Genomic DNA, 19,116 nt, shown 5'->3' with positions numbered 1-19,116 from the left:
TCATTTTTAACTAAAATTTAAAATCTTGGAGGGCTCCCAGACTCTTCTTTACATATGTGTGAAAGTGTTTGGAAAACGGCGAGCAACTGCATTCATACCAGGACAAAGGGTAGTCACTGTTGTCTGGAGCACAGATCGCTGGAAGATACTCATTGAACGAAAACCTTGACCTTTGAATGTCTCCAGTGAGTGAATGGACGCCAGTCTGCTGACCACGTGGAGAGTGGGGAAGGGGAGATAAGGATGCAGGCCCCGGGTCTACAGGCTGCGGGAGCCACAACTGGCCAGTCTTTAAGGTTAAAAGCAAAGTGGACAGGCAGGTGTCTTTCAGGCCCTGGGAAATCTGTGTAAGCCTTGGTGGCCTCACGTTCCTTCAGATCGTCCGGAGTGTCCTCCTTCTTCTCCCAAACTGTTTTTGTTTATTTTTCTCTTTCAAAATTTGACAACACATAACCATGTTAATACCACCTAAGTGAGAAAAAACAGATTTGTTCCCACATTGCTTATGTTTACCTGCACAAACTGCTTTATCCCCAGCACTCTGGCTCTGTTCTTTGCCTGCACAAGAAACAAAATTGTTCTGTTCGGCGCTAGTCTATGTTTATCTAAACATCTAATGCTGTCTCATCACAACTTAGCGGATGCTGGAAGGTTTGGCCAGCCCTTAGGTGGAGTATGTGATGTAACAAATAATTAGTCCGTTTTCTCCCCTTTAGAGCTTAAGGAGCCACTAAGACCCTGTAAAATGGACAAGACCCATTGATAGATGTCCAGCTCTGCCTAAGGCCCTTGCAGGTCTGGCCTTGTATCACTCTGGGATTAATGTTGGTTGTATTGTGTTCTTTGGATGGAAAATAAAATGAGGAAGAATTTTCTCACATTTGATCCGAATGAACATAATTAAAAAGTGAAATGCTACTGCGTCTGCAAAGAAATCAATAACTTTAATTGGGAAGAAGATTCCCTGCCTCTGTTAGTAATGGGGCTCTTGGTAATTTAGAATCAGAATCCATGACAGCTTGTGATGAATTGGCTCCTTTTGGGCTAAAGAAGGTAAGAAGTTCTAATTACCCCTGGATTATTCCAGAGTGGGTGGAAAAGCTTGATCAAAGAGATATTGGGAGAGATCTAGAAAAGCTAGCAGTGAGCAAAGATTCATTGAATTTCTTTTTAAGAATCTACAGAATAAAATAGTTCGTTTGTTGTGACAAAAACAAGAGCCTGTGGTATTTGAAATCCCAGAGCAAATTGGATTTTCTAAGAAAATAGGGAACTGGGCATATGAGAAAAAATTTACGTACCCAGAAGTCCTATAGTTAGGTTATAGAAATTGGCCTTGCTTACTTGTTAGCACACGAGAATACTGACAGCCTTGTGCCTCACTTGGGGAAAAGTATGGAATTCATCCTTTGAGTGTTTAAATGTATAAGTAATTGGCACTAAGTTGAAGGCAGTCCAAAATGTTTGATTCAAATGAAAGCATAATTTAAGTTAGTAGAAATGTACTCAGGGTCCTAATGAATGAATCTACTGACCCAATCCCTTTTGGTATCCTAGCCTTTGTTTCTCTTCAGATTGCCAACAATACCTGAAGAATAGGCTGGATTTTAGGTTGATGCGTTTTATTTTGAATTGTGTGTGTTGATTTTTATATATCTATATAGTTATAGATATAATTTCAAACTTAAAGGAAAGTTGCAAGATTAGTACAAAGAACTCTTGTATATGCTTTACCTAGATTCACCAACTATTAATATTTAGCTTTATTTGCTTTGGCAATCACTGTCTTTCCATATATACATGTTTTTTTCTCCTGAACCCCTTAAGGGTAAGGACACATTTTGCCCTTTTCCCTGGAAATAGTGATTACTTCCTAAGCGAAACAACATTTTCTTACCAAACCACAGCACAGTGGTCTAAGTCAGAAATTTAACATTGATACTGTTGACTGATGTACCATCCATATTCAAATTTTGCCAGTTATTCCAGTAACATCCTTAATGGCTAAATTTTTCAGGCCAGGAACCAGTCTACAATCATGCATTGCACTTAGTTCTCATGTCACTTTGGTCTAAGTATGAAATAATTCTTCGGCCTCTTTGTTCCTCATATTATGAGAGTTTGTGACGAGTATAGGCTGGTGGTTGTGTAGAATGATCCTGATTCTGGGTTTGTCCTGTTTCCTCATGGTTCTTTCATGTTCTGTGCTTTGGATGGGGTTCCACAGCGGTGACGGTGTGTCTCTCTGTGCATCCTTACAGGAGCCCCTTGATGGTCATCTGTCTCATTAGCATCTTGGTTAAGGTGGTGCCCCCGCACTTTCTCCACTGTGAAGTTATTATTTGTCCCTTTGTAGTTAATAAGTAATTTATGGAGAGATATTTTGAGACTCAAAGTATTCTGTTCTTCATCAAACTTTTGAATTACATACTGGTTCATAGAACCAGTAATTCAGGTGGATTTATTTGATGAAGAAGGTGAAGTGATTCTTAATGCTTATTTTCCACTAGTAGTTTTACAAGCCACTCTTCTCTCTCCCAAAGGAAAAAAAATCCTAAAATATAAGCAGCGGAGCTGTGCAGAACAGTTCATTGACAAAAGGCAACCGTTGGAGGATATGTATTCCAGGAGCTCTGAGAGTAACAAACATATTTTGAGAATGTGAACAGTATGAGCAAGTGTGCTTTCTGATGAATCATGGAAGGAGGAAAAGAATCCCCTGATCAGGCTATGGGGACCGACTTGCAGACTTTTCCTTCCCTGACTAGTCAAGGTTGTTTATTTCTCAGTAGTCATAGAAGTACAGCCCTTTGGCCACACAGACCTTTAATCTAAGAACCAGATCATGAACCACATAGCCTGATTATGCTTTAAAAGATGTGATATTTATAATAACCTGAAGTTAAAGTTGCTTCTAATGACTCTAGCCCAGCAGAATAGCCCCCAAGAGAAAAGTAAAATCTTGGCTTCCATCTAGCCAGGTGAAAAGCTGTAGGCATCCCGAGAAATGAAACTTGAAGTTGAAATGTAAGAAATGTAGGAAGTCACAGGTCATTCTGGGGGAAAAAATTAATGATCTTATCCAGCAGAGTAAAAAGCGGCTAAAGGCTGAATCATTCTTTCCTGTTCCCTTCCCCCAGTTTAAAACCATAGGTTCTGTAGGTTGAAAGTCCAGGATCTGAAGCAGAAATCTTTAGGAGTTCTTAGGAAATGACAGGTGAGCAGGTTAATAACCTCAGGTAGGAACAATTCTGCTGTAAAACACACCGGGGAAAATACTCCTGAATTTCTGATGAATTTAAATCTTGGGCAGTCTAACATATTTTCTAAAGAACTATGTTCAAATTAAGGCTCCAGCTGATGTTACCCAGTCACCTCCCCCATTAAGCCATCTCCAGTTCTCCCAATGGCATATTGTTCAAGATATGGTGTCTTCCATGAGCAAGGTTCTTGTGGATACAGGGACAAGATATATCAGTTAGGATTTTGTTGGTCACAGTACATAGAAACCTTGGTCCCAACTGGCTAAAGCAAAAAAAAAAAAAAAACAGAGAAGAAAAAAATTATTGGTTGATGTAACTGAACAGTCCAAACACAAGGGCCAGCCCAGATCTGGTGTACTCGAGAGGCCCATGTTGTGTATCCTTTGGAGCCACCTTTCTGGGACTCTGCGTCTTTGTCCTCCTTCGTGTCATGCTTCATGATAACCACATTGGTGACATTGCCTCTTCAGAACGGGTCTGTAGCTCTGCTTTCCTCGCCAGAGTGTCCAGCCTCACTCTGCTTGGGCTGCCTTAGATCAGGTTCTCGTTCCTGTGCCAATGAGTAGGACCTGGAGGAAGGGACATGCTAACTGGCTGGAATACAACAGTACCCATCTTTGGAGCTGGGTAGGTGGCCAATCCCACGTAAACCATATAGAAGCCTGTGCAGTTTGCCAAATAAGTTCTGCTTTTTGTTGCCCTTATGGAGTTTACAGCTTCATCAGGGAGGCAGACAAACAAATAAGCAAATGGATACAAGATACGAAGTGAAAGAACAGAGCTGCGAGAATAAATGTCAGGGAGACACAGTCCAGACGGCGAAATGGGAAGTGACATTTGAGTTGAGATCTGAATGGTTGCGCAGGAGTTAATCAAGAAAAGAGGTTAGGGAGAGACAAAAGCCACGTGAGCATTTGGGGGAACCTTTATCACTTGACTTTCTCTTTGGAGAGTTGGTGTGTGATGCTCAAAATATTGAATAACTAGTATGGTACCCTAAAGAGGGCCAAATTACAAGTGGCCAAAGGAGGATGACTCCAGGAAAGCACCACCTTGCCGTAGGTGGCCACAGATGAGTGGCCCACTGCTGGGGTCTGAGGCCCACAGGGCTAGGGCTGGGGCAGAGACTGTTAACCAACTAGGATGGAAGTAGTAGATAAGTATATAAATAACTGGTATGGCAGCAGAGGCGTGTACCTGGTGGATTTCAAGCCTGAGTGTACCCCCTTTTTTTCTGGGCCTCTTTCCACTGTTTACTGACCACCAAACCTCCCCATGCAATAGTCAATAAATGTTGACTAAACATATAGATGACTATATGGATAGCGTGGGAAAATTATCTACATTCATGCCTGATTGATATTGATAGAAGTTTTCGCCCCAGAGCAAATTAGCAAATGCTTCCCTAGATTCCGCAGAGCATCTCAGACATTGATTTTCAACTAGAGGCTTCTGGGATTTGAATCAGCATCTGCCTGAGGTTTGCAAGTTGAGGGGAATCTCAGCCTGGAGACACATGTTGATTCCACGTAAAGTGTTGGAAGCCCGCACGGAGTAATAAACTTATAGTTGTGTTCTTTTTGAACCATTTAATACTTATTGACTTAATGGGCATGTTAAAAAAATTCATGAGATGAAGCATTAACATCTTGATTCCTGTCTTTTCTTGAAGGGGGAGAAAATTTGGGCCTGCATTGCAGCATGGAAGTTTGTCTGCAGCCAGTAGAGGCTGCCTCTTTAGATGGTGGGCTCTAATTTGCCTTTCTTCCACCTTTCTCACTTTTTTCATATTTGTGACGTACTTGCCCTTGGGTACCGGGTCTGAAAATAGCAAGATTTCAGCTTTCTATTAGAAAACCATTGCGAGGTCAAAAGAGTACGATGATCCTTGGCATCACCCTTCTGGCCTTTTCCACTGTTTTAATCCCAGCAGCAGGAGCATAAAGTTTCCAGCTGTGTGCAGGACTCAGAACTGAGCCAGAGCAATCCCAAAACCAGCTGAAGTTAGTCTGTTAGCTTTGTGCAGCCTGAAAGCTTTACATAATCATTTCCAGTCATACCTTCTGGTCATTTCCCTTTAGTGTACAGTTTCCACCTCCAAGTTCTTCTCTTACACCCTGAGAGGCTGGCCCAGAACTAACCTAGGAGCCTCCACTTGGGTGAGTAATTGTCATTAGCCTCCCTTGAGTCTCTTAAGCATCTCTCCTGTTTAGGGCTGAAGTCTAGTTCTATACGATTTCAAGTAAAAACTCCCATCCACAAGTCACTGATCCATTCATCCAACCTTACTTAGTTAGTTAGCAAAATGGGGAATCGTATTGACAAGATCATTATCCTTAAGCGATTTGGAGCCTAGTAGGGAAATTAAAATGTCAACATGCAATTGTCATACTCTGGAACAAGTGCCTATCAGGTAGGGTTGCAGATAAAATGCAGGACACCCGGTTAAACTTGCATGGTTTATTTGTTAAATCTGATACCCCTACCACCGGGGAAAGTCTTGGGTGCAAGGGAACACAGGTGAGGAAGACCAGGGACATCTTCCTAGAAGTACTGCCATTGAGGCCAACGTGAGAGGGCTTAAGTCAGAAGAGGTGCAGGATAGGGGAGGGCTCTGTGAAGACAGCGAATAGCACGTGTGAAGGCCCTGACTTGAGAGCCACCCCAGGAAATTCAGGGGGCTGAGGTTCAGGATGTGGGAATGTGGAGGATGGAAGCGTATGTCAGGGGAGGGGAGACTGGAGATGTGATGAAGTCCTGCCATGGAATGTGGACTGGATCCTAAGCACAATGGGCCAGCGATTGTAGGACTCGAAGCGGCAGAGTGACGTAAGATAGGCATTTGAGAAAAATCCTTCTGGCTGGAGTGTAGTGACTGATTAGAAGAGGGAGTCTGGAGACAGGAGAAGGCAGAGCGGTGTTTGCTGCAGTAATGATAGTGAGTGATGGCGGAGGCTGTGAGGAAGAGAGAAGAATGGATGAGCTCCTTAGAGGATGGATGGGTAGATGTGGGAGATGAGGGAAGAGAAAGGTCGCACATGAAGATGGTTCCACTCAGTGGCACAGGAGAGGTAGGGAGAAGTGGGTACTGCGCTGCCATTTGCCTGTTTGCCTCAGACCGTCTCCCTGTCTTTCCACTGCTCTGCTCCGTGTCACAGGGCTGATCCTGCAAACCCCATTGCCCAGATTTCCTTGCCAACTCTTTTCCAGGTAGGTTCAGCCAGTGGAAAACATTGGCCAGAGGTTGGAGGGCAGGGGGATGGGAGAAGCCAACGTATTTTCCCCTTGCCCTCCACTCTCTGTTCGGGCAGCTGCAGCAGGGTTGGTGGCCGCTTTGCTCTGAGTGGCTGCCCCAGGCACTTCACAGTGCTTAGTATGATAATCTCGAGGTCCATCCACGACATTGTTGCAAATAGCATTATTTCATTCTTTTTATGGCTGAATAATATTCCATTGTATATATGTACCATATCTTCTTCATCCATTCATCCATCAGTGAATATTTAGGTAGCTTCCACATCTTGGCTATTGTAAATAGTGCTGCAATGAACATTAGGGCGCATGTATCTTTTCTTTCTTTCTTTCTTTCTTTTTCTTTCTTTCTCTCTTTCTTTCTCTCTTTTTTTTTTGTCACACGGCATGTGGGATCTTAGTTTCCTGGCCAGAGATGGAACCCATGCTCCCTGCACTGGAAGCACGGAGTCTTAACCACTGGACCACCAGGGAAATCCCAGGGGTGTACGTATATTTTTGAATTAGAGTTTTCTCCGGATCTATGCCCAGGAGTGGAATTGCGGGACCCTATGGCAGCTGTATCTGTTGTCTTCATGTCTCACATCAGCCACCTGCACTCCAATCCTTGCTCTCAACGTCATCTTTGGGGAACCCAACCTGTGACAGGGACCTTGACAAGAAGAAATGGCTCAGGGAAAAGCTACCTGCACAGGGAGGAGATAGAGGCCATCGACCCTGGGGTGCGGCAGGGAGAGTGGGCACAGAGATTTGTCATTTCACCCCCGATACTCAGCCCTCCTGGCTGCCCCACTCTAGGTCACCTCGTGATAGAGAGATGACCCAGTTAGAGTCCCTGCCTGTGCAGGAATCTAGGGGCACCAGTGGGTCTGAATAATATTAGTGCAGGGTCTCCCCCACAGCACTGGGGTTATTTGGGGTGGGTCATCCTCTGCTGGGGGGCCCTCCTGGGCCCTGTGTGGGGTTCAGCAGCATCCCTGGCCCCACCCATTTGATTTCAGGGACCCCTCCCACCCAGTTGTGACCACCACAGATTTTCCCCAGACATGACCAAAGAACTGGGTGAGGCAGGGGCAGGATGGCCCTGGGTGAGGACAGCTGTGTTGAAGCAACCAGCCTGTCCCAGGGCAAGGTCTGCCCCAATCCCATCAGAGCCTGCATTTAGAACCGCCCCTTCCCTTTCCCAGCTCCCCTGCCCTGCAGTGGTCTCCGAGACATCATCCCTATGTAATAAATCACACCTTCTCAGTTTACTGTCCCCAGCGCCTAGAAGAGTGTCTGATGTGTAGTAGATGCTTCATAAATACTTGCTGAATAAAGGAGTTGAATAAAGGGATGGGTGGATGAATGAATGAAGGTTACAATGGAAGGAGGGGGGAGATTCCCTTTCTGGCTCTCGGGGGTTGGGAGATCAAGTGAGAGATCCGTCCTAAATAGGCTGACCAGCCTACTGAGGTTCCCCGGGAATGAGGGTTTCCCCACAGTTCCAGCGCTCAAACCTGAGTGGTCCTGGGCAAACTGGGGGCGGGTGTTGGTCATCCTATGTAAACACAGTAACAATTCCAACTGCAATAACAATGGCCAAGGACCTCTAGGGTCTTATTGACCAGGCAGAGTTCTTTACCTGGCGGGGAAAGTGGCACAGGAGGGAGGGAGGAGTCTAAGGAAGAACATCCCACACGACAAAGTGTGCCAATGGCCCTGGGCCCAAGGTCACACCTGACCAGGGCTTGCTTGTTTTTTTCTCTAATTTACTTTTTCCCACATGGATATGCAATTTTCCTAATGCCATTTATTGAAAGCTCCTTAATTTCCCCACTTTCTGTCATATCAAGTTCTCATATATCTCTTTCTGGACCTTTATTCTATACCATAGAGCTGTATGTCCCATCCTATCACCACTAGGGCTGTTTGATCACTGTAACTTTATTTTTTATTCATTTATTTTTTTGGCCGTGCCGTGCGGCATGTGGGATTTTATTTCCCTGACCAGGGATCGAAACTGCGCCCCCTGCAGTGCAAACTCGGAGTCTTAATCGCTGGACCTCCAGGGAAGTCCCCAGGGCTTGCTTTGACATCCATCGAATGGTGGTGGGTGGACACGGGGAGCAGCTGTCTGTGAGCCATCCTGTGTAGAAATGCAGGGTGGAGGGAAGGACAGCTGGAGTGGGAGGGGAAGAGGCAGCGGAGGGAGGGAGGGAGGGCGGGCGAGAGACAGAGAGTTTCCCGAGACAACAGCTCTGGCCCTGTCCTAGGGCATGAAAGCTGAGCTCCTAGTGCCAGGAGTCTTGGAGCTGCAGCCCGTGAGCCAGGGTGACTGGCTCTCCTCCCTGGTGTGTGTGTGGGGGGTTGGCTCTAGGCTTCTCAGGCTGGGAATGGGGTGCACGGAGCAGGGATAGAGTAGGGACTCTTCTCTCTGGGACCTCGCGGGCCATCCTTAGCTCACAAAACTGAGCCACTCCTGGCCCTAAGGGTGGGGGTCTTATCCTCCCTGTCCCCTGGACTGCACCCTCTCACACACAACTTCCCCGTGTGTGCTCCCAGAAGCCAAGAGAATCTGTTTGTAAAAGATTTGGGGGAGGGGGGTAAACATACAAACAAGAGCAGAATGGATACTTTTTCAGAATGGGAATGGCTCTGTGTAACCCCACCCCCAGGGTAACCACAGTCCTGACCTCTAACACCCTTGATGAGTCAGCCTTGGTCTGGGCTTGGGAACCAAGGAAGCTTCCTCATCCCCTCCTTCAGACCCAGTGTCTCCCTCGGCATCTTTGCGAGAAGCACCCGGGGAAGTGGGACTGCTAGGCTGTACTGCTGCTAGCACTCCACCTGGGCTCCACCAGGCTCCAGCCCCCAGCCCTGTGCACCTCTCTGACCCTGAGGCACCTCAACTGGTAGGAGCGGCATCACCTTCCCTCCCGGGACTTGTGACACTTAAGGCAGACACCGAAAAGACAAGTGTTTGGCTCCCTGGCTGGCAAAGGGCAGGTGCTCAATTGTCATAAGTGTCCGTATCAGTGAGGGTTCTCCAGACAAACAGAATCCATAGGGTTTATGTGTGGATATATACACACACACGTACATATGTACATGCATACAAAAATATACAGCTGTGTATATATGCAGTATGCATACAGACATATACACATATAGTATATACAACACACACACATATATACACATATAAAATGCACAGTTTGTATATATACAGTATGTATACACACATATACACATATACAATACACACATACATATACACTATACATACACACATAAAATGCATAGTTTATATATATACACTATGTACACATACGTATAACATGCAATAGACACCTAGGTACATGTATATCATACATATATACACACATACAAAGATATTTAGGTGTGTATATATATAGTATGCATACATATATAATATATGCAATACATACACGTACATATAGACACATATACACCTACATAGAAAAGCATGTAGCATAAAAATATATATGTACTGTATATATAAATTCATCGTATATATACATATATCATAGATATAAGATATATACACATACATATACACAATGTATACACACACATACACACCTACATGTAAATATGTGCATGTAAATACACATATAAATACATACACAAGTGTGTCTATATATAGTATATACATATATACATATAATACCTATACAACATATACACATACAGATATACAACATATATACAGACCTATATATAAATATACACTGTATACATACATACATACAGTGTACATATACTGTATATATACACACACCATATATCAATATATGGTGTGTGTATATATACAGCATGTTCACATTTATAATATGTATACTATATATATACACATACATACATGCATACAATATATACACACACATATAGGCTTGTATGTATACTGTATATAGTACTTACACATATACTACAAACGCACGCACATATAAACGTGTATACATATATAATATGTATACACACATATACAAATTAATAGGCTTGTATATATTCAGTATTTTTACATATATAGTTTTGTTTTAAGGAGTTGACTCGTGACCGTGAGGCAGGCAAGTCAGGGCAGGACTCTGGGCTGGAGACACAGGGAAGAGCTGATGTCCCAAGGCCATTGGAGGAACAGTTCCCTCTTTCTAAGGAACCTCATTTTTCTCTCCAGTCCTTCAACTGATGGACGAGGCCCACCCACGCCGTGGCATTGACAATCTCCTTTACGCAAAATGGACCAATTGCAGTGTTAATCTCTTCCTAAAAATACCTTCCTGGCCACATCTGGAATAATGTTTGTGGTTGCCGGGGCCCCACGCAGTGCGCACATGAGATTAACCATCCCCGTGGCGACGATGACACTTTATTTTCTCCCTTGACCATTGTCACTACTATTCCAATTAAAATGGCAGTGCCATGAGGGCAGGGCATTTCCTTTTTTGCCAGTACTGAGCGTCCGCGGTCTGGTGCCTAGCATAGGCTAAATACACGGCATTTTTGTGAACAGAAGCAGGGATTCCGGCTGTCATATTTAATGAGGAATTATATAGTCTTCTTATTGGGGGGGAGGGTGTGTGTGTGTATGTCACGGTACGTCAAGGGTGGGAGACGAACCCGCCACCCCAGGCCCCGAGGGCTCTCCTCGGGTCCCCACTTTGGGCCGGTGGGGGTGGCCGGGGGCAGCCGAAGACGTGCGTGCGTGCGTGCGTGCGTGCGTGCGTGCGTCGTGAGAGCGGGCGAGTCCACGGGGTGGGCCGCGCGTACCGTGAGTGTTTTGCCCCGGCCCCCGGCTCACTGTGCTCGCCTCACACCGGCCCGAATTCGCAGCAGCGCTGGAGGCCCGGGGCCTGTGACCACAAAGAGGTAGCCGGGGGCCGGACGGGAGCGCAGCGGAGGCGGCGGCTGAGGCCCAGGCCAGGCCCCCTCCCCTCAGCCGCCCGCCTGCCCGTTTGCCCCGCCCCCGCCGGCGGCGCCGCGCCCGTCCCCCAACCGCCAGACTAGCACGGGGCGGGGGCCGCACGCGAAGACATGGCGGAGAAGCTGGAGCTGAGGCTGGAGTCGCTTGTGGGGGCCGAGCCCGCCGTCTGCCTGTGGCCGCTGCAGGTCTACGTAAGTGCCACCCGTCCCCTCCTCCCGGACCCCCGCCCCTCTTCCCCCATGGCGCGCTCTGAGCCCACCAAGCAATGGAGCGACTCAAGTCGCCAGACCTTCTTTGGAGCCCCCCTCCCCCACCCACGCCGTGGTTCTCCGCGGCCGTTTCCAGCCCCCGTGCGCAGGGTGGGCAGAGGGGAGCCGGCGCCGGCCAGGGGCGCAGACTCGGCCGCAGGGACCCCGCGCTTCCGAGGGGCCCCTGAGCCGGTCTGCGGTTGGCTCTGCAGGGCTGGGGACCCCGGTCCCCCCTGGCCTGGACTGCCGGCGGGCTTGCCCTTCTGTACTTTAGGATCTGACATGTAGGGACTCTGTTTCCTGGTAGTTTATTCTTAGCGCTGTCAACGTGCTTAGGTTTTTTTTTTATTTTTGAGGGCACTCTTTCCTCCCTCTCTCCAGTTTTTTGTGTTTCTGTTTTGTTTTGTTTTAGTTAGGCATTTTGTCCCTCTGATCTTGAGTGGGTGGGCTGGCAGGACACTTGGAGAGGAGGCGTTCCGTCCCCTGATCTTGAGTGGCCTTTGGAAAATGACACGCCAAAGGGAAATTTACACAGAAGTCCGGTGATTCCAGAAATGCAGGGTGTCCGGCCAGGTGGGCGCCCGGCCTCTCGTCCCCTGTGGCGGCGTGGTGTGCGTGTACCTTGTCTCAGGGTTTACACTTGGGCCCCGCAGCCCACCTTCCGGAGGGAAAGCGCAGCGGGCGCCTTGGGCCTGCGCCTTTGGGGCGCCCTTTCGTGCGCTCAGCTTGCCGGGGACTGGCCTCCAGGCGACCTGGCGGGGAAGCCCGCGCGACCCGCCCCTCGCGCGGGCTCCGTGTGCATCAGTTTTGTGGAAACTGTGTCGCGACCGGGGTCGGGGTTGGGACGCTGGGTCCGCCTGGGAGCCAATGTTGACGCCGAGGCCCGGTTCTCCGCAGTTATCTGAGGTCCGAGGGTTTCCAGCCCTCCACTGCGCACTGGCACTTTCTATTTTTGCCCTTCCTGTGCTTGGAGGCGTGGCTGAGCCTGGGCTCAGGCTTTTCCGGTTGGGTAACTCCGGGTGTCCCGGGTAGGCGGCCTGAGCAGCAGTGGGCCAGGCGGGGAGACATGCCAGGGGAGGGAAACTGAAATTGGGGAGAACCTTCAGAACTCCAGCTGATCCACTTGCCTCGCCTCCCCGCCCTTCTTACTGCACTTGTCATGCACGGGCTGGCTGGCCGGCGCATTTTTCAAAATGTAATAATTTGTGTGTCCTTAGTAGCTGTGAAGCCTAGTTCACTTGTAGTGCACAGTTGTAGGAGTTTTGATCGCCATCAGGCGGCAGAGCAATCCTGTCATCCCATTTGCTGCCCTTTGGCGCCAGGGTGCCTCTAGCCTCTTGGCCACTAATCTCCTCTCTGTCCCTAAGGTTTTGGCTTTTCCAGAAAGTCAGATAAGTGGAACAACAGCATGTAGCTTTTTGATTCTGGCTGCTTTGGCTCAGCAAAACCTATGCGAGATTCCTCCCGGGTTTGTTTTGTTGTTGTTGTTGTTTTAAATATTTATTTAGTTAGTTATTTACTTGGCTGTGCTGGGTCTTAGTTGCGGCACATGGGATCTTCATTGGCGCGTGCAGTATGTTTTAGTTGCGGCGTGGGGGATCTAGTTCCCTGAGCAGGGATGGACCCCGGGCCCCCTGCATTGGGAGCGCGGAGTCTTAACCACTGGACCACCAGGGAAGTCCGTCATCCCTGTTGTTGCGGGTATGAGAAGCCACTCCTTTTTCTGGCTGTGTTGTATTCCATTTTCCGTTTGTCCATTCGCCTGCAGGTGGCAGGACTTGTGGGATGTTTCCACTTTTGAGGGGATCAGGAATAAAGCTGCTGTAAACATCCCAGGGCAGTTTTCCATGTGAACTGGGGTTTTTACCTCACTTGAGAAAATACTCAGGAGTGGGACTGGGGTCAGTGCTAAGTGTCTGTTTAACAACCCCCCTGCATCTTAGAAATGGATATTTTTGAATATTGGAAGAGTTTAGAAATCCACTGTGACCCAGCACCCAGGCACTTGAAACGAAGTTGGAAGTTCATCTGGAGATGGTCACGTTGTCCCCATCACTGTCTTTTATTCGAGGCAGAGCAAGGCCACAGATTTGTAACCCTTGTAAGGAAGGCCTCGTGTGTCCAGGTCCTGGCAGGACCTGGCTTTCTAGTGGTGGGCGGTTCTGCAGTGGAGAGCGTCTTTCCCTTGCTGGCCGGACCTCACTTGGCAGGGTGCGGGGTGTGCTGCCTGCCTGGCCAGGCGCTCTTTCTGCCGGTCAGCAGCCATTCCTGGTATGTCTGTCCTACTACCAGGCAGGCGGTCAGGGGCCCTAGTGAAGTGCTCAGCGAGCCGCAGCCTTCCTAAAGTTTGCGGGTAATGTCTGCTACCCTCCCATTTCCCTGCTGAGGAATTTTGCTCTCTCATGGGAAGTGAGGGGGCAGTACTTTATAAGAGTTCATATTTTGTGATGACTCGATGCTGAATACATTAAGAAAATGGGCTCCTTCTAGAAGCTTAACTTCTCAGAAGGTCAGAGTACGCATGTGACTGCACGTTTGAAATGAGTGAGCTTGTTTGTTCATTGATTCATTCATTCTGCAAGCACCTCCTGGATATTTACAGTGAGTGTTCCAGGGGGCGTGGAGGACAGTAGAGAGTATTCTTCTTTTTTTGATTTTTGAATTTTACTTTATTTTTTTATACAGCATGTTCTTATTAGTCATCAATTTCATACACATCAGTGTATACATGTCAATCCGACTCGCCCAGCTCAGCACACCACCATCCCCACCCCCCCGTGGCTTTCCTCCCTTGGTGTCCATACATTTGTTCTCTACATCTGTGTCTCAACTTCTGCCTTGCAAACTGGTTCATCTGTTTGAGACAGCTTTGTACTTCCCGCTTCCAGGGGCTCTCATGTGGGTGCTGCGAAGTGGGGTTTTAGATGGTGCAAGGTGGAGGGTGGGCACTAGAACCGGTGCCCAGTGCCCGGGTGTGTGTGCGCTGGATGGGGCGTGTGGCCTAGGACTCCTGCCGGCTCGGTGACCCCGGCCAAGTGCCTTAAGGCTTCTAGGTCTCAGTGTTCTCATCTGTAGCATGGGCTGAACAGGACTCACTCTGGAGGTTACAAGGTCGCACTGTGTTAATGTTTGTAGACCCTACAATGTAGAACACTTAGGACAGTTTGGAGCATCGTTAACTGTTGCACAGATGTTACCTGCTCTGTTGAATGACTTTGCCTGGTACATGCCAAAGCGATTAGGAAATTGGTATATCCCAGCTTCATTTCCTTTCCATTAAAATAGGGTTCAGGAAAAAAAATCTGTTTTTCAGTAGTCGTATCATATAGTGGAAAGAGCACTGGTGTGAAGGCAGCTTAGGGTTTGAATTCCAGGACTTATGCTGTCTGTGGCCTGGGCAGGTTACTTTTGAACTGCAATCCCCACACTTGTAAGATGACATTAAAAACCACTCTTTCTGTGGGTTCTTAGAATTAATTAAGCAGGTTATGTGTGTAAAGTAGCCTGGCACTTGAATGAGTTGTCAGAACCAAGGGCTGCTGGAGACGATGCTTCTGCCCTAGGTAATCTCCCCTTCTACTGGGCGGCAGGTAAACACAAGCATAGTAGTCCGTGCTCTGGAAGAAGTGAGTTCTTGTTCTACAGAGCACAGAATCTTTTTTTAAAATTTATTTATTATTTTATATTGGAGGTTATTTGATGTACAATATTGTGTTAGTTTCAGGTGTACAGCAAAGTGGTTTAGTTATTCATATATCCATTGTTTTTCAGATTCTTTTCGTGTACAGTTTGTTACAGGATATGGACTAGAGTTCCCTGTGCTAAGCAGTAGGTCCCTGTTGATTATCTGTTTTATATAGAGTCGTGTGTATATGTTAATCCCAAACTCCTAATGGATCCCTCCCCCCCCACCTTTCCCCTTTGCAGAGCACAGAATCTTGGAAGGGAAAGTTCAGGGTAGGCTTCTTGGAGGAGGTGCCATCCTTTCTAAGGATATGTAGAAGCTCCTGGGGTGGCAGGAGGGAGCAGTGTGTGTCAAAGTTTGAGAAATATAAGAAAATATGGCAAAACTAAGGTATAGGACTGGAACTCAGGGTTTGGGAAAGAAATGAGAGTTGATACTGGAAACTTAGTGGGGCCCAAGAGAAGGGGGCCTTGTTTGTCCTGTCACAAGTTTAGATGTTTATCCTGAAGGCTGTGGGAAACCCTAAAGAACAGTGAGATGGACTTCTGGTTTAGAGACTCACTCGGACCTCCATGTGCAAGGCACTTGATTGGGTGCAGGGTGAATTGTAATCTAAGGTTCCCACTTAAGTTATAAAAGGTTGGACTGGATTTTGCAGATCTGAGAGAGAATGGGTGAGGCCTGGTGACCAGTTAGAAAAGGGAGGGCAGCAAGCGTGGGTGACACTTTACAGCTGCATCTTTTTGTGGGATACAGAGCACAGTAGGAAGGGATTGGGGGTGGTGAGAGGATCTTACTTCATCTTCAGTGCTTTAGAGGGGCCTGGTAGACAGGTCTGGGCCCAAGGTTCATATCTGGGCTTTTGAGGAGGAGAGGTGTTTGAAGGCATGGGAGAGACTTAGGTTACCCACAAGAAGATCCAAAAAATCATAGGTCTGAGGGCTTTTTAAGTGGGTATATTGAGGAAGTTTATAAGCTGAAAGAAAGCAGCCAGCAGAGAAAGGGTGTGAAGATGTAGGAGAGGAAATGATTGTTCATTTGATTTGAAAAGCTGAATACTTATCGTGTGCCTGGCCCTTTTCTAGGATCTGGGGTTCTCACCATGTGTTACGTCTTCTGCAAGGACAGTTCAACTCATCCCCTGGTGAAGAGAAGTCAGATTATTCTTTGCATCCCATTCAGGTGTAGGAACTGTTTTGTACCTCTGAAGGGACTTTAATTAACCAGAGTAATAAGTTAGAAATCAAAAGATATTAGAGCTGAAAGGGACCTTAAAAGCCACTGTACTTAATTTTGCCTAATATTTTACATTGATTGTAAGAAAAATGCAGAGCCCATTCTCTTCAGAATTCCTTCACTGAACTTTCTTTATGACTTTCATCCAGTGGGTCTAGCTTGTAAATTTTGGCCTCCTCCTAAATTTGCTTCTTCATCCACATTACATTTTGCCCCAACTATGGTAGAAACTACGAGGTGGTTTTGCGGCCCCTGGTCTCAGTGCCTCTAAGTTCATCTGCCTACTCGGGTTGAGTGATCTTCTAACATGACAAGATATGCCTAAAATAATGCTGCTAATGGCTTGCCCACACAGAGTTAGTGCATACTAGCCGCCCAGCGTGTGCTCTGCACAGAGGCCTGTAATCTGAACTGTGCTCAGCCAAGCCTCCTGGGCTCTGTGGCCCTGAGGAAGGTGAGCGTTTTGTGATCACTCCCTTTATCTAGTCGGTCCTTCAGCAGCAGGGAGCCTTTTTCTAATCAGCGGAGGCACCCTTACTCAGCCAGTGGTAGCCCCAGGTCTCATCACCTGTGGGATACAAGCCATGCTCTCTCCCAGGCTTGCTTGGACCAACATCTCTATTTTTATTTCTGTCTCTTCTCACACTTGGACCCCTGGTCTTTAGTCATCCCCACCTGCAGTATTTACAGTGCCCAGCAGGTGTCAGGCTTGAGTGTCTTTGCACAGGTGCTCCCTGTGCAGTTAATGCACCTCCTACTCCAACTCTGAATAGCCTCATCTGTCTTGATTGTACTTCAGGGTTATCATGAAGCCGTCACTTAGATATATCTTTTGGCCTCCATAGACACCTCTGTGCATAAAGGTTATGGTTCTTTATGTCATTGAAATTTTGAGTTTTTAGATCTTCCTCCTTAATGAGGCTTTAAGGACAGGAGTCATTTCTAATCCTTCGCACAGAGCAGATGCTTTTTAATGGTGATAAAATGTATGGTTTAAATGACTAATTTTACAATAATTTTGCTTTATCTTCTGATAGCAATAAAGTTTCCAGATATTGTGTTCCTGCGATAAGAAATAAAGATGTGACCTTCCAGTTGTTTAAAGCTCATCAAGGCTGTGTAAGTGCGTCGGGTGTGCTAAGGAACGTGGATCCAAGTGGGCTGGTTGTGTGAGAGAGAGACTTAACTATGTTAAGAAAAGTAAGCCTTCATTGTGTCCTGCCAACATTTGATAGTTGCTTTTGGGGCAAACTAAAGCAATAAAATTTTAAACTGTTCCTCCCCATTAAAGGGATTGAATATTTGGCCACTTCGGTGCACCTGTGTCTTGCGAATTGTCCAATTGGAGATGGAGGTTTAGAAAGTGAGTTTCAGTCTTGTTTAAGTCTCTTCCCATCAGACTGGCCTCGTGATTTCCTACACACCATGTCTGTCTACCTTTCCTTGGTGTTGTTCATGCCTGGATTGTCTCCTGTACCTGCTCAAACCTTGGTCCATTCTCATTTGTACCATGGAAGTTTGTCATGCCGGATACTGTCAGAACTAATTTTACTTAAGTTTGTGTTAAGGTGCAAAGCACACGTTTTGTATATTGTCTGTTTTTTGTGTTTGTTTATATTTTTATTGTTTCTCTTCAAGAAGTATTATGAGTAGGGAAATAACAAGATGTAAAGAGCAAAAAAGTCATCATTCTATTTTAAGTTGTTAGAACATCTATCTGCAATCATAATGCACTGTGGTATGTGTTAAAATAGGAAATATATGTCATGTCCCGTAGGAGCAAGAAAGTCAGTGGTGTTAGTGGGGGTGTGTCATGGAAGTAATCACAAAGCAGGTGACTGCTGGATGGGGTCCTGAAACATTAGTGTGTGTTCCCTGTGTCCAGTAGTGGTCTGGAGGGGTCAGGAAGCGTGCCTTTCAATTTGAGGGAACAGAGGGTTTGAGGTCCTCTCTGTTCTATTGCTCTAGTATAGCATACTGCATAGCAACTCATAAAATACTGTGTTTATGGTTGACATTTAAATCGCTGATTGATCATCAAGATTGGGATGTATCATTGGAAATGAAAATAGGAAGAGTCTTATGCTTTTTAGGTTTCTCCTTTTTTTCCTATGCCTCAGAAGGCTCTTTGACGGGGGACTTTTTATTCTCCCATATAATTCCATGAACACTTATACACTGGCACTTATTTTAATGGCATTTTCAATTTATAAATGTCTTTGAAACACATAATGTAAACTATTTAAGGGTAATGACCATGGCCATTGATGGCACATCTTAAATGTGCATCGTGTTAATGTTTGAGTGTCAAGTGGTCTACCATCAGTGCTTCCTTCTTTCACCCAGTTTTCTTCCTCATTTCCTTCTCCAAATTTGTCTCATTTTTCTACTCTCCCTTTCGCTTCTCTATTCTTGCTTTCTCTTTCCCATTGCGTGTGTCATTCTTCTTCTTCCTCCTCCTCCTCCTCCTACCCCCCTCCCCCCTCCCCCTCCACCCCCCCCTTTCTT

The sequence above is a fragment of the Mesoplodon mirus genome (genome assembly GCF_964341445.2).
Source record: "Mesoplodon mirus genome assembly, contig: SUPER_3_unloc_1, whole genome shotgun sequence".
In the NCBI taxonomy this organism is placed as follows: Eukaryota; Metazoa; Chordata; class Mammalia; order Artiodactyla; family Ziphiidae; genus Mesoplodon; species Mesoplodon mirus.
The sequence above is the reverse complement of the archived record's forward strand: the minus strand, read 5'-3'. Positions refer to the sequence as shown.